We start from the raw sequence: 16,299 nt of genomic DNA, 5'->3' as shown, positions 1-16,299 counted from the left end.
GTTGGGTGGTCCTTTGGGTTAAGAGGAAAGGACCCTTGGCCACAGGGGTTCCCCGGGCAATCTGGAGGGTACGATTATAACAGATCCTGTCATCCAGAGGCCTCGGAGAAGGGGTGGGTCTAAACTGCCAGCATAGGGTCTGTAAGAGGGCTGAAGGGGCCACAGGGTGCGACCCACAGGTAGGGAGCAAGGGAACCGGGCTTTGGGGCCAAGCAGGCCTGCATTCAAATCCTAGTTCTACCCTTACCTACCATGTAAGAAACTTAGGCATGTCCCTAAATTTCTCTGAGCTACAGTCTCTTCACTTGAATTCCATTTGAATGGTGACACCTCCTTTTTCTTTTTTTTTTTTTTTTTTTGCGGTACGCGGGCCTCTCACTGTTGTGGCCTCTCCCGTTGCGGAGCACAGGCTCTGGACGCGCAGGCGCAGCGGCCATGGCTCACGGGCCCAGCCGCTCCGCAGCATGTGGGATCCTCCCAGACCGGGGCACGAACCCGCGTCCCCTGCATCGGCAGGCGGACTCTCAACCACTGCGCCACCAGGGAAGCCCTGTGACACCTCCTTTAAGGACTGGTGTGAGGATTAAATGATGAAGGTGTATAGACTCCAGGCTTTTAGGAGGTGCTGGAGCTGAAAGTACCATTTCTCATCCCTTCTTCTCCCACCAGGTACTAGGGTGCTTCTCTCACTAGGTACTAGGTACTTCTCTCTCAAGGTACTAAGTACTTCTCTCCCTAGGTACTAGGGTGCTTCTCCCACTGGGTGCTTATTCCCACTAGATAATAGATAGAAGGAACTGTCTGTAGAAATGAAAAAAATTCACTTTATTTAAATGTAAAGATGTATTTCTCTCTTTAGAAACGGAGACTGCCTTGGAGCAGTGGTTCACATCGCATGTTAGAATATGGAGATGCCATCTGGATCCACAGTCTAGATAAGGGGAGTTTTTTTAAAAAAAAATCCCAATGCCTGGGCCCACCTCCAGGGAATTCTGATTCACGTGGTCAGGGTTACTATGATGTACAGCTGGGTTTGAGAACCAAGGCCCCAGCACCTCCTACAGCCCACCAAAAGGAGCCCACCCACATAGCACTCACGGGTCAAGGAAGGCACTCTCTCCAGCAGACAGCCGAGAAGGCAGTGCAGGTGGCACACGATTATATCTCAATATTATCTTGAGTAGAAAACGGAAAAGGTCTTGTTGAAAAATCCATTTGCTGCTCTGTGTCTCTTGGAATTCTAAAGCTTGCACATGCTACCTGATTGAATAGAATTTTTTTAAATTCATTAAGAGGCTGGCAAAAAATGAAAGGAATCATCTCTGTTCTTTGGCCAAAACTTTTCCTAAAACAGCTGCAGGGAGAGGGAAGGTAGTTTAAAGCATGAAGAGCAAAAGTGCAAGGAACTATGTCAGAACCCAAGCCGGTCCAGAAGGAGAAAGGGATGTGAAAACCTCCTCCACAGACACACGTGACTCAGTGAACACCAGTCTTTCCCAGTATCCCCAATACGACAACACAGCTGTTCTTCCCATGAGGAAACATGAGTAAAGCAACAGAGAGAGGGAAGATCTGTCTCTAGTACTTTCAACGAGGTTGAATATGTTGATGGGATTTTACACGTCTATGAGCCAAGGCAGGAAGGTTAAGAGCATCTGTGGAATATTCCAGAAACCACACCAGCCCCATAAACCCCAGGGCAAACTCTTATCTTCTTTTAATTCTTCATGTGCTCCTTCAATCTTTATTCAGGCAGCCAACACTTCGATGTCCCAGGCACACAGTGGGAATTCCAAGTACCAAAAGCAGGTAGAAAAAGGAATTGGCTTTCACTGGTGCTTTAAAAAAATTCCTCAGACACCATTATATCAGGAGGAACCAGGGCTGGCTGCCCAGAAACAAGGCTGTCCTCACTTTCAAACCACCCTCTTCAGGCTCAAACCACCTGAGGCTCAGCCCCAGCCCTGCACGCCCCCTCTCGCTCGTGCCAGGACTTGGGCAAGTCACCTGACTTCTCTGCAACTGGATTCCTCACTGATTAAGATAATGGCAGTTGTTCAACCTGCCTCGCAGGGTTGCAGTGAGAATCAAGTTTGTACAAACGCAGGACTGGGACTTATGAGACTATGTATGCAGATGAGGGCTCCAGAGAACGGCATAGGAGATGGGGCTCTGCCCTGCCCCCCCCACCGCCCACCAAATGGCAGTGATGAGGGAAGGAGGAGCAACCTGCGGCTGCTGGTGACGTCAAGGGCGACCACGGCCCTGACAACGGCCCTTGTCGTCTCAGAGTACAGATTCTGCACACAGGCTGAGTAGCGACCAGGTAGAAAAGGGAAAGACTCATAGGCAGGCCGCTGTTCCTCCTCTCCCCGGGAGCCTACCTTGGTTTAGGGCATAATCCTAGACAAGGAAACGCACATGATTTAATTTGTTTTGCGATTCCTTTCCAGCATTTTCTTTTTGTTTACATTAAGGATGAGTGTTCCATGGAAGGTGTTAAAAAAAAAAAATCAGATTAGAATTGGGTGGTGTCCACTGCCACTGATAACCAAGGCTCCACCAATGATGCTGATATCCTGCCTTTCTGCCCAGGTAGTCAGCAAACCAGTGCAGATGGACTCTCACCTGGGCTCCAGACACTTCCTCTGGACCCACCTGGAAAGTGAGGTACCCCTCCCTCAGGGATGCTTTCCCAAGATGCTGCAGCAATCTTTGTGAGCTAGAGAACTAGAGCAGCGAGGAGGGCAATGTTTATTGAGTGCTAACCAGGTAATCCTCACAATCATCTTGTGCAATAAAAATCAGGATCCCCATTGTAGAGATGAGACAACTCGAGGTCTCAGGGACAAAGTAACTTGTCCAAGATCACATTGCTCATAAGCAGAGGAAGTGGAGCTTGAGAAAAGCCTGGCTCAAAGCATTGTATGCCAAGTGCTGTGGGAAATGCAGAAGTAAATATTCCAAGGTTAATATGCCCTTTAAGGAACTTTCAGTCCCGTGAGGGAGAAAAACAGGTGCAACTGACATAAAGTAGAAGGTGGAATACAATAAACAGTAACATACCGGCAATGGACTCTTAAGTGTCCAGGGGAAGGAGCAATGAATGCCGATCCCAGATCCAGACGGCATTTGAAGGGACCCCTGAAAGATGGGTAGAACCACAGCAGGAGGAGAACAGGGAGAGGTGGGGAAAGGAGGGAGGGGCCGTGAGGGAGAAAGACTAGCCCTGGTGAAGGCCTGAGGGTCTGAGAGTACCTTCCAGGCTGCGCAGTAAGGAGGACGGAGACCACACCCTGCTTCCGGTTCCTTTTCTTCCAGGAAAAGGTCCAGGCAAGGCCCACCAGGACCTTCAGAAACTGGGTTCCTTCCCAAGCCGTGAACTGCCGTAGTTGTGTCAGTCTCCCCGACTTCCCGCACCCTCTTTCACACCAAAGTCACTCTGGATGGGACACGCTTTCCCCTCCCACCGTCCACATCTGACTGTCAGTCTGCATCCTAAATCATCGTGAGTGCTAGATATCGTACCCTCACCCCAGGAAGATCAGGCTTCCCTCCGAGGGGCTCCCTCCAGCTCACCCTCCATTTCCCATGTTATGGGCACTTACCCAACTGCACGGCCGGCACTCACCAGTGTACGTGTCTGTCTCTCCCAGGAGGCCGTGAGCCCCATGAGAACAGGGCTCTCATTTTGTTCCCCAGAGCGTAATGCAGCTCCTGGCACATAGGAGGTGGTAAGGGAATAAAGTAGAATGGCAAACCCAGAGCGTAATGCAGCTCCTGGCACATAGGAGGTGGTAAGGGAATAAAGTAGAATGGCAAACTTAATCAATGAACTGACCATAGAAAGGGAGGAGAAATGGGGAAAGAAAGGAAACGGGGAGCCAGCTTTCGAGTTAGAGCAGGGCTCTCAGTGCCAGGTGAATTTGTTCCATTTTTACCATGTGGCCAATGGGGAAGGATTGATGGGTTTCGAGGAGGGAAGCAATACATCCTGTGCGTCGGGATGTAGTGTGGCAGACACAGAGAGAGCAGGGCTGGAGGCAGGGAGCGTCTTTCGGAGGCTTTTGTGATGGTCCAGACAAGAAGTGAGGAGGTGGACAGACTACTCTCTTGAAGAAGCCTTTTTAGAACTGGAACCAGAAGGCACAGAGCACATCCAGGCTCTGGCTAAACTGGCCAAGAGTTGTCCTTGAGAGTTGGCAGGATTCCACGACACCAGAGATGACCGCTGCGGACCAGCCTTGGGAGGGGGGAGAAACTGCCATGTGTGCATCGGAGCTCTGAAGAAATACTACGTGAATAAATGGAAGCCTTGGCAAGAGCTTCCCTGGGAAACCGCCTATTACATGACTAAGGCGCTGAGAAGTCTCTGCTGATGGCCTGGCAGAACCTTCGCCAGCCAAATCTCTCATTGAAAACCTCAAAGGGCTTCTGGGAGCATTGTGGATAATGGGCTGTGGGAATCTCGGGTCATAAAACTTTCACCCAGCTGCTCCAGTGCCTGGCTGGGCAATTAAGGAGGAAGCTTTCAAGCAGATCAAAAGACTCTGGTGAGGTGATGTCAGGAAGCTTCCTGCCCTCCCTGTGAGGAAGGCAAGAGTCAGGTCTCATAATCCTCATTTTACAGATGAGAAAAGTAGTTTCCCTGGTGACTAAGTCCCTTGCCTGAAGTCAAACAGCCAGCAAAGGGTGGAACCCCAAATAAGCATCACAGTCACCCAATTCCCAGGACATCATTACTCCAGAGCCTCCCACCCCACGGAGGCTGGACTGCTCCTGGGAAGTCTGGACCCACATTTGGGGTGTTAGGGCAGGGAGTGGTTCACAGGGTCTATTCCAACCATTTAGCACCCATGGACACTTCCATGAATACACGGCGACTTGGCGTCTGCCCTTGGCAACATCGAGATGTCTTGATGGTCTTCTCACATTAGCAGTTTATGAAACCCAGGCCCCCAATCTAACAATAACAACCCAGTTACTCCTTGGTCCACCTATACGCAAACCGTTTTAGAGGGCATACTCAATCTTAGCGGTCATCTTACAGAACTTCTCAAGTTCATAAAGTCATACCTGACTTCAGATCCCAGTTCGTGCCCTAGGCAAGTTACCTAACCTAAGTCCCACTTCCTGCATATATGGAGATATACAGGATACCTCTCTAACTGGGTTATTGTGAGGAGTCGGTGAGGTCAGGCACATAAAAAGCATAGCAGAAAGCCCAGCATGTGGTAACCATTCGATAAACGTTAGCAATTATTAATAGCATTACTCACATGAGTGATCTGAGTTTGAAAAGTAATTCTCCATTCTCATAGTCTGGCTATTAAGGAATTAAGTTCAAATCTTAGTGTTTGACCAATTCCTTCCCTTCCGGGACAAGGAAGTTCACTTTTACTCTTAATCATCTCAGCTACTTGCCATGTTTTAAACAAGAGATGATTCATTACTCTTAATGCAAAGGATACCTGTTATAGCAAGAATGCTCTAAGAGTCACAGAGATGCGTCTGGCTTGTCATGGCCTCAAAATTCTTTCTGGGGTTCTGCCTTGCACTTCCCTTGTCTTGTCACTGCCACCTGGTCATCCACAGGTCCAGGGTCCAACAAGTTAAAGGCAGCTAACAAAGAGAGGCCAGAGGCTGGGCTTCTGAGACAAGGTGGCATGTACAGCTGTGGTCCCTAACTGCAATAGCGTCTTGGCTTGAGTCAGCTTTATAGTGTTTCCTGACCTGGAAGGCTGACTCTCCAAATAAGCCCGGTTACTCAATATGCTTGAAAAGGCATGTCCTATTATAGGCTCCCATTCTTTTTGGATATTACTGTTGTACTTCATACACGCCAACGTCCTACCCTCATCCCATCAGCTCATCCCGCAGGTCACCTGCTGTTTGGTGACAGTTCCCATGCACTCCTCTGCCTTCTTACTCCAAACCCCTACCTCTCTTGGTCTGAGCTCTTTCTTGGCCACAGGAGTGCACCCCCCTCTCTCAGGGCAGGCCAGGGAGATAATGCTTCCATGAGTGACCCTCAACTAATACAGGACAAGAATTAGTAGATAAATACCCCAGTTACCTCATCCCTCAGTGCAGCGATTTCAAGATCAGCCAATACTGCCTCTTAAAGGGTCCCTAGTACAACTGAATCCCAGGAGTCCACAGTGACAACTGACTCATTCGTGCACCTTCACTGGCTTCCGCCCTTCCCTGGATGATTGCCTTACTCCCCTAATGAAGCTTCCTCAGATCACCTCCGTATTGATTGCTGGCACACAAACCTCTGCCTGGGGTCTGCTTTGGGGAGCACCCAAACTAAGACAGATTCTTCAATGAAAAATAGCTGTTATACTAAAAGTGCACAAATCATTTAACGATTAATATTAAATTAGGCAGACACTGGCACTGAAATATGATATGGAGCAAGTCTAAAATGAATAAAAGCCCTGGTTACAATGTCTCTGTCTCAACAGACTCCTCTAATGCCGACCACCAGTTAACTCAAGGTCAGGACCTTGCTCACTAGTCATACCAGCCCCAGCCACGCATATGATGTGAGTCCTTCCAAAGCCTGTGACCAGCCAGTGCTGAGCTCTCGGAAATAAATGAGACTCTCCAAGGCCAAGAGACAGCTGCTTTATGGCCCACTCAGTGTCAACTTCGTGCCATTCTCTTTTATTTCCAGATCACAGACTTAAAAGGAAAAAAAATCAGTGTACCCTCTCATCTTCTTCCTGCACAATCTTCAGAAATCTTCTCTTAGCTGAGGAAAGACATCTTCTCAATGACTTATTCAAAGAATGTCCTCCTCCTCCTAGTTGCATTCCTCATCTGTATCAAATAAGTACCCTTTACTCAGCTCTGCAGATGTGGCTAAGTTGTCTCTTGACAGACTGATTTTTCCACCAAGACTTGTTAAAATTGTATTTGAGGGTTTTGTCCTTCTGAAGATTTCAAAAATATTTGGAACCTAATGACAACTGTTAAACAAAATTATAGCCAAATTTGCTGTGCCCTGAAATGTTTTCTAGATTTTCACATGTGTCTTAGAGGAGGTGAATTAGCTTTTTTCTATTGCTGTGCAACATGTTACCACAAACTTAGAGGCTAAAAACAGCACATATTTATTTCCTCACAGTCAGGAATTCAGGCATTGCTTAACTGGGTTCTCTGCTTAGGGTCCACCAGGCTACAATCCAGGTGTCCGTTGGAATGCATTCTCATCTGGAGACTCCTCCACTGGGAAAGAACCAACTTCCAAGTTCATGCAGGTTGTTGGCAGAATTCATTTCCGGTGGCTGTCTCACTGAGGGTCCTGGCTGCGTGCCGGCTGCCAGCTAGAGGCTCTCCTCAGATCCAAGAGGTACCCACAGCTCCTTGCCACGTGGGCTCATCTATCATGCTCGTTTACTTCTCATCTCCTGTTATTCAACCCTTCTATAATCCCCTCCTGATTGTGGGCTGAACCTAGTTACTTGTTTCTAACTAATAGAAAAAAAAGTGATGGGATGCCAATTCCAAGACAAGATTGCAAGAGACTGTGACTCCTGTCTCGTTTGCAGTCTCTCTTCCTCTCACTTGTTCATTTTGATGAAGCCAGTGCTGTGTTGTGTGATGCTCTGTGGAGGGATCCACATGGCAAGGAACCAAGGAGGGCCTCCAGCCAACAGCTCCTGAGGAACTGAGGCCCTCAGTGCAAGAAACTAAATCCTTCCAACAACCATAGGAGCGAACTAGAAAGCAGAACCTTCCCAGTCAAGCCTTGAGAAGAGTTCAGCCACGTGACAGTCCCAGAGCCAGAGGACCCAGTTAAGCCTCTCTTGGATTCCTGACCCAGAAAAGCTGGGAGATACTAAATGATGCTGTTTGAAGCCACTAAGTATTGGAATAATTTGTTACACAGCAATAGATAACTAACACACCCCTCACCAGTGGTTTGTGCCCAATACCTTAGTAAACATCATCCTAAAAGAAGAGTGTTGGGGCACTGTTCCAAGGGGATAAATGGGGCAATGCAGAAAACAAAGGGACAGCTTGAGTGCAATGGCTCAGAAATTTCTCAGTAGCCTCTTTACATCTTGGAGCTTGACCCAGAACCTGTGAGCAGAGAGGTTGAAACCGAAGCAAACAAAAATTAGAATTATTCCATTAAAATCTCCTTGTCTACTAAGAGGCAAGGTGGCCTTGTCTTGCAGACAAGATGCAAACAGAGACAGGCATTCTCCTCAGGTTGTCGGGGAACAGAGTGAGATGCTGGATGGAGACAGTAGCCCTGATACAGATACCAGTCACACCAGCCTTGGCAAGAGCCACCAAAACTTGGCTATAGACATCAGAGTAGAAAGCTGGAGACGACAAAGGTAAGAGTAAACACTACATGGGAGCCAGAAGGACGGAGTTCACATGGACACATGAGCCATCCCCTGGGACTTCCAGAAATAACTGAGGTGAGAGCCTTGGCCGGGAGGAAGAGACTAGCACAAGGTGAGCATGGGTAAATATAAATATTTATTGACAGTGACAAAGTGATGGACGTGATGGGTATGGTGAGCCTGACCCTTCCCCCAATCTTTGATCCCTGAGGACTTAGGAATATAAAATCATTTTCTTCCTAATGGTATTATAAGTCCCTACAGTACAGAGGTGAAGAATATGGATGGAGAGAAAGATACAGGGGTCTTTCCTATTTAATGAGTTGAATAGAAATAAGTTTATGCTTCCTCCACTTGGCCCGTCCCTTGGTGACAGGCTGCTTTGGGGGCCGGGTCTGCCGAGGGCAGAAGCCCGTGTATTCAGGGCTGCACGTCAGCCAGCTCGTCACCACACCACAGCCGGGCCCCATCTCAAACTGTTGGAAAGTACAATCTCAAAGCCTTCCCCTTCCTCAAAGCTGAACCCACTCTTGGTCCAGCTCCAAGAACAATCAACCCAGATGATGTGGGATGGAGAAAGCATCAGTGCATGCATGGACCATTTCCAAAATAATAAATGATGCTGTTTTAAACCATGAAGTGTAGGGGTCATTTGTTACACAGCAAGAGATAATGAATACACCCTCAACTGATGGTTTGTGCCCCACGCTTTAGAAAACAGCATCCTAAAAGACCAACATTAAGTCACCATTCCAGTGGGGTGAGTGAGATAATGATGAAAGAGAGAGGGACAGAAAGCTAGATGAGAAATCAAAAGCCTCGGGTTCTGCTTCCAGCTCTATCAAGACTCCCCAGCTGTCTGAGCTCTGTGAGATCATTTCCTCTTCTGTAAAGCAGACTTCATGATAAATGCCTTTCTTACATCACACTGTTACTGTGAGACTCAGATTACAGAACCCGGGTGAAAGCTTTGTAATATGTGAGGTTATATCCCAAGTAAGGGGTTATAATCATCACATTATCATCATCATCTTTATTGCTGGCTGTTACAAGGTAAAGCCAACAAAACTTTGAAAGGCTCAGTCAAAGTCCAACCAAGTGACTAGAAACCACTCTAAGTATTTGGAACCGGGAGAAATTAATATAGGAAGTGGGTTCCACAGGTGATGGAAGGGCTGGAAAGCCCACCAGAATATAATGGGGATGACCCAGAGATTAGTAATAGCAAGAAGGGCTTCCCTGGTGGCGCAGTGGTTAAGAATCCGCCTGCCAATGCAGGGGACACGGGTTCAAGCCCTGGTCCGGGAAGATCCCACATGCCGCGGCGCAATTAAGCCCGTGCGCCACGACTACTGAGCCTGCGCTCTAGAGCCTGCGAGCCACAACTACTGAAGCCCGCGTGCCTAGAGCCCGTGCTCCGCGACAAGAGAAGCCACCACAACGAGAAGCCCGCCCACCGCAACAAAGAGTAGCCCCCGCTCGCAACTAGAGAAAGCTCGCGCGCAGCAACAAAAACCCAATACAGCCAAAAATAAATAAAAAATAATAATAATAGCAGGAAATCCCTTAGCTGGAGGGATAGAGGAAGGAGGCGGGACCATAACAACCTAAGGCCTGGGGTCACCCTATAAGAAGCTGGAACCATAGTGGGAGCGAGAGGCAAGGAAGAAATGCAACCTCTGCCAGATACTTCTGAAGGCAGCGGGGGGGTGGGGGGAGGGAATACCCTGGTTTCGCCCTTCTCGATGCCCTTCAATAATTGTCCAGTGCCTCCCATTGGCCGGACCCAGCTAGAAACCAGCTGACCCAGGAATGACAAATGGAACTGAAGCCAACAAGCCCTGGGCCAAAGAAGCAGTCTATTTAGCCAGAAATGCAATAATATGCTAGAAATGAAAGTAACATAACAAAGAGACTCAGAAGTCCCAAAGACTCAGACTCCAAAAGAGCATGGGAATTCATCTGGCCCAATCCCTCATCCCACAGGCGAGGCCTCAAAGAGGAAAATGACGTGACTTGCCCAGAATCGGCTGGCTACGGGCAGCCCAAAACCCAGGCATCTGAATTCCTAGTTCGTAGCTTTTTTCACAGCATCAACCTTACCGCGATGACTAGGAGAGGCGCTCCGGCTTAGCAAAGCGATGCATTCCAATAGTTGATTTCAAAGATGATTGTTCCGACCTGAGAACTCATTTTCCCATAGAAACGAGGCTATCTCGGCTGACCGTGGTCCCAGGCTGGCTGTTTAGCCCCCCACACGGGAAGAAGGGAACCTTCCTTCTCCGAATTAATGTGAAATCAGGAGGCTGATGAGCATCTTTCTCCCGGGGGCAGAACAGAAGAGAGCCTCTCCCCCCATCTCCTTGCTCCGCCATTAAAGGGGTCCTGGGGGTGGGGATCTTCCTGCCTTCATCACTCCTCCTTCATCACTGCCAGACTTTCCCAGTGGTCAGCAGGGTCAGCCACAGAGTAAGAGATCCCGGACGGCTGGAAGCAGGTTCTTTTTTTTGTTTGTTTGTTTTTTTAACACCTTTGTACCCTCGGCACCCTTCTAGTAACTGACCCAACCAAATCCTGTGATTGTCACCATGTCCTCCCTAGTGGGGTCTGAATTAGCATCTTCCAAGTATAGTCATTATTCTGCCAATGCAGGGGACATGGGTTCCAGCCCTGGTCCGGGAAAATCCCACCTGTCTCGGAGCAACTAAGCCCGTGCGCCACGGCTACTGAGCCTGCGCTCTAGAGCCCGCGAGCCACAACTACTGAAGCCCCGCCCCTAGAGCCCGTGCTCCGCAACAGGAGAAGCCACCCAATGAGAAGCCCGCGCACCGCAACAAAGAGTAGCCCCCACTCGCCGCAACTAGAGAAAGGCCACGCGCAGCAACGAAGACCCAAGGCAGCCAAAAATTAATTAATTAATTAATTATTTTAAAGTACAGTCATTATTATGAAATCATTTTTATATTTGGAAAATGAAAAAAATTGCCTTTTGTTTTTCTACTCTAAGTGAAATAAAGTAAAATTTGCACACACACACACACAGTGCTCTTAGATGGTGAGGAGAATGAGGGGAGAGGTGGAGAGATGGGGTGCTGTTATCTGTGAGATGAAGGCTCCCGTTCTCTGGGGCCACTGCGGGGTCATTGTCCTGTGGTTTGGGCAGAGAATTCCTTAAACAGCTACAAGGTTGCCCATACTTGATCTTCCTGTTTTAGACACTCCCCCTGCAATCGGTGAGCTCCGATTTAAGCAACCAACCACCCAGAAAGAAACTACCCATCCACTCAAAAATGAGAATGAGGGCAAATTTCCCAGGAACTTAAAACAAAATGCAACTCGGGAGCTAATGCAAAAATGGAAACTGAAATACACTTTCTGCTCTACAGGTTGAAACGCAGAGACAAATTTCCTCAAAACTTAACCCTACTTCCCAGTTGAAGAGAACAGGAAATCCAAGTCTGTACAGCTTTGGCGGCGTTCACACTCCAGTGCCCTCTGCCGTGAAGTTCCCCTACCCTGCAAAGGCGGAAGTGATCGATCCCCATCCCTCTCCCCCGTGCCCCTGTCCCTTATTCCCATCCCACTGGGTCAGGGCCACCATATACAGTCACACAGGCAGCACACTGACCAATTCAGGGGGTGCCATCTCCATCAGCAGCGGTGTGAATGGCGCCCCCTGGAGTTGTGCCGTGCTCCTATTAGAATGTCTTGCCAATTGCTATGTCTTAAGACTGACATCTACAAGGCCACAAGGTTCTAGCTGAATTACAGTCATCACCTCTGTGTCCCTAGCACCTAGCACAGTGCCTGCTACAGAGTAGAACGTCAATATAAACTCCTAGGGATTTCAGAAGCAATGAATTTGAGAAGAGAGTCAGCACCCCACTTAGACAGGAAATAAGTAATTATTTTAAATAGCAGCAGCATCCTAATCAGAGTATGGATTCTTCTTGAACTAACCTTGGATACTTTAAAGAGTAAATATAACAGAGTGATTAAGATTTCTGGCTCTGAGGTCAGAAGGATCTGGGTTTGAATCCCTGCTCCGCAACTACTGACATGCTGGGCACATTTGTAAACCTCTCTAAGCCTTAGTCTCCTCATCTGTGAGGACCCACTGAGATCATGCTTTAGTCTAGTGCCTGGTACACAGTAATGTAAGTCTTAGTTGTAATGATAAAGTACATTGTTAATGGCAATTAATCCATAATTAAACATTAATCCTAAAAGGCACATTTTAACTGTCTATATTTATATCCCACCAGAATGAATATGCCCAAGACATATTGAGTGCTCAGTTAATGCTTACTGAATGAGAGAGAGAGAGAGAGAGAAAGAAAGAAAGAAAGAAAGAAAGAAAGAAAGGAAGGAAGGAAGGAAGGAAGGAAGGAAGGAAGGAAGGAAGGAAGGAAGGAAGGAAGGAAGGAAGGAAGGGGAAAGAAAGAAAGAAAGAAAGAAAGAAAGAAAGAAAGAAAGAAAGAAAGAAAGAAAGAAAGAAAGAAAGAAAGAAAGAAAGAAAGAAAGAAAGAAAGAGAAAGAAAGAAAGAAAGAAAGAAAGAAAGAAAGAAAGAAAGAAAGAAAGAAAGAAAGAAAGAAAGAAAGAAAGAAAGAAAGAAAGAAGGAAAGAAGGAAAGAAAAAGAAAAAGAAAGAAAGGAGAAACAGAGAATGAGAATGAAAGTGAGGGGTGGGAGGGAAGAGGGTACTGAACTGGGAGTCAGGAGAGATACAGCTTCACATCTGACATCACTAACATTGTGACTTTGAGTAAGTTCCTGTCTTTGCCTCAATTTGCTCCTTTTTAAGATCAAAGGTCGTTAAACGATGTCTTAGGTCCCTTCTCCAGGATCCCCTCCCACCTCTCGCTCCTGATCTTTTCTTGCAGGGTTCACTCAGATCCTGCAGGTGGTGCTGCTGAGTTAGGGAGAAGACCTGTTTTTCTGCAGCCTGGTGCCCAGCTGCCAAGCCTCTGCTTAAACGGCAGACTGGGAATTAGGGAAATCACTTACTTGTTGCTGAAAATGCCTGGGGCAGTAAACGAATCATTCCATTTCCTTTCTTGCCTACTTGGCCTCTCCCGGTGCCATGAAAGCTCTGTGGATGCGGGGAGACAGCCGGCCCCGGATTCCAAGTCCAGTTCCACCACTTCCTGGCCAGTGACCCTGGGCAAAGGCATTTGCCCTCTTGGAGTCTCTTTAGTAGTCTTCAAAATGAGGAAAATAATATGGACACCCCTGGAGCATCGGGAAAATGAAATATTGTTTGTCAGCTGAAGAGCCCAGTGTCTGGGACATAGTAGGTGTTCAAGAAATAACGTTCCCTTTCCTTCCCTGCCTTTAATTCACTAAGGACTATGGCTAGTGCTTGAGAAGAAATGAACAAGGTGTAATGATAGAGTGATGAGGAGGTGGGCTTTCCAAGGGGGCTCCCCTGAGGAGAGGACACGTCATCTGAGGCAGGCAGGATAAGGAGAGATGTCCCAGGCAAAAGGACCGGCACGTGCAAAGGCCCAGCCCATCTCATCCAGCCCCCCTGCCCACTTCCTTTACAAACTGATCGTCAATCCAGTGGTTCTGTCCCCTAAGCCCAGAGCCCACCTTGTTCATGCCTCTAGAACAGCAGTCATCTGCCTGTGTCGTAAGTTTTACGTACCCAGTCAGGTCTCTTCAAGGACCAGGAGTGCATTTTATTCATCTCTGTCTCCCCAGAGCCTGGCACAACAGATGCCTTAATGAATCGAGGAGCTGATGAAAGTACCACGCTGGCATCATCCTATCTCTTATTTGGCAGTCTCCATACACAGGCATCCTGACCTTTAGCTGTTCCCCCCACATATATTGCAAATCTAGCCCTTGGTATCTGGTAGGTCCTTGATACATGTTCACGTTGTTGAAATCCAGTTGCATTTTCCTTTACTGAGCACCTGCTGTGTGCCAAGCGCTGGCGATGCAAAGATACACAAGGGCTCATTCTAGAAGAATAAAAGTACAGGAGCATGGATGCCACACTTGCTATGTTCGTGTCCCATGGCTAAGTGCTCTGCGCATCCTCACAAAACCCTATGAAGTAGGTACTGTGATTAGCACCATTTCACAGATGGGGAAAGTGAGGCTCAGGTGGGGAGATTGTACAGGGTGACAGAGCCAGACTGAAAGCCAGGAGCCTGGCATGAAAGGTCTTGACACTCACCGCTTTGTCGTGAGCATACACACGTGTGTGTATATAAATGTTTAGACATGTGTTCAGTGTAGGCGAGCAAAGGAATGGGACAGCAGTTGGAAAAGATTTCCCAGAAAGTCAGCATGACTTGGACCTTGAAAGACAGGAAGAGCTTTCCAGATGGATCATGGGTTCAGTGGGGAAGGTGCAGGAGAGAGGGAGGAAGGAATATTCTAGGTGGAGGGAAGAGGTCTGCAGCCTGCAGGACTCTGGTGGTGAGATGGCGGTAAGACAGAGCCTGCAGGCTGCTTCTCCCCTCTGGAAATTCAAGTGCTGAGTCTAGAGCAGGCCAGCTCAGGAAAAGACAAACAGGACTGGAAACTCTAGAAAAACATACTCTAGAGATAAGTTTAACGAATAAAAACTTTCACTCTTTTTAGTAGCCCATCTGTGTGACTTGCCTGCTTTAGTCCAGGCAATCAAAGCATACAAAGGCTCCGAACACTTATTCAACATTCACGAAACACCTACTAGGTGCCAGGCACTTACCACCGAACACCCAATCTGGGCTGTAAACGTTGTACTGTGAGAGGAGGTGAAACAATTAAGGTTTGAATTTGTCCAGGTTTGCATCTCAGCTCCGGTAAATACTCTCCAGACATGTAACCGTGCACAAGTTATTTCTCCCCTCCATACCTTGTTTCCTCATGTGTTAAATGAGAATACTGATAAACAGCAATCACATAGGACTGTTGTATTAAATGAGTTCATTTTAGCAGATAGTAAGCACTCAGTAGATGTTGGATATTATACATGTGCGCTACCATTGAAAATATACTCTTTATTGAACACCTACTAAGTGCCAGGCACTGGGCTAGAAGCAGAGGGTTTAGAGATATTAAAGAGAAAACCGCAGGCCCAAAATGGGGTTGCTTGTGCTAAACCTCACGATACCAAATCTGGATTTAAAACATGACTTAAGGCTTCCCTGGTGGCACAGTGGTTAAGAATCCGCCTGCCAATGCAGGGGACACGGGTTCGAGCCCTGGTCCAGGAAGATCCCACATGCCGCAGAGCATCTAAGCCCGTGCTCCACAACTACTGAGCCCATGTGTGGCAACTACTGAGCCTGCGCTCTAGAGCCCGTGCTCCGCAACTAGAGAAGCCACCGCAATAAGAAGCCTGTGTACCGCAATGAAGACCCAATGCAGCCAAAAATAAATAAATAAAAATTTTAAAAATAAATAAAACCTGACTTAATTGCAATTTTGACCCTCCCCCAAAATGTAATCTTAATCAGCCAGTCTGGAATTTTCTGGTCAGCACCAATGAGGTAATCTGTCACAGGGGCCTTCTCCATCCCTCCCACAAAGGAAGAAGAAGAGTCAGTCTGCATGACAAAGACCCCTGCTGGTCCATGTTCCCAAAAGAAGACGTTCTGCCCTGAAATGATCTTTTCTTTTCCTTTGCAGATACCTTCTGGCCCTCCTTCTGCCTATAAAAACCTTTCATTTGGTCCAACGCCTTGGAGTACCTGTTTGTTTACTGGATGGCGTGCTGCCCGATTCATGAGTCTTTGAGTAAGGCCAGTTAGATCTTCACATTTACTCAGTTGAATTTCATTTTTTAATACAGATGAATAAGACCATGGCCACTGCACTCCAGTAGGGCAGAGTCTAGCAAGAGTGAGGCTTATGACGAAAGTGATTACAACAGAGGAAAACAGTCCTATATTCATAATAATGAGGAATTCTCATCCATGGGGTGATTCGT

The 16,299-nt window shown here is 47.6% G+C and overlaps 1 long non-coding RNA gene across 1 annotated transcript in view; it reads left to right on the top strand.

Moving 5' to 3' along the window:
* Nucleotides 1-16,061, top strand: part of LOC136792857 (uncharacterized) — a 122,055-nt gene extending 105,994 nt beyond the window's left edge. Inside the window, exon 9 of the long non-coding RNA XR_010837391.1 lies at nucleotides 15,999-16,061. This is a non-coding gene — a long non-coding RNA (uncharacterized lncRNA). The remainder of the gene's footprint in view (nucleotides 1-15,998) is intronic.
* Nucleotides 16,062-16,299: the final 238 nt, after the last annotated feature.

The sequence above is a fragment of the Kogia breviceps genome, chromosome 17 (genome assembly GCF_026419965.1).
Source record: "Kogia breviceps isolate mKogBre1 chromosome 17, mKogBre1 haplotype 1, whole genome shotgun sequence".
Lineage (NCBI taxonomy): Eukaryota > Metazoa > Chordata > Mammalia > Artiodactyla > Physeteridae > Kogia > Kogia breviceps.
Note: the sequence above shows the minus strand (reverse complement) of the source record. Positions and strands in the feature narration are given on the sequence as shown.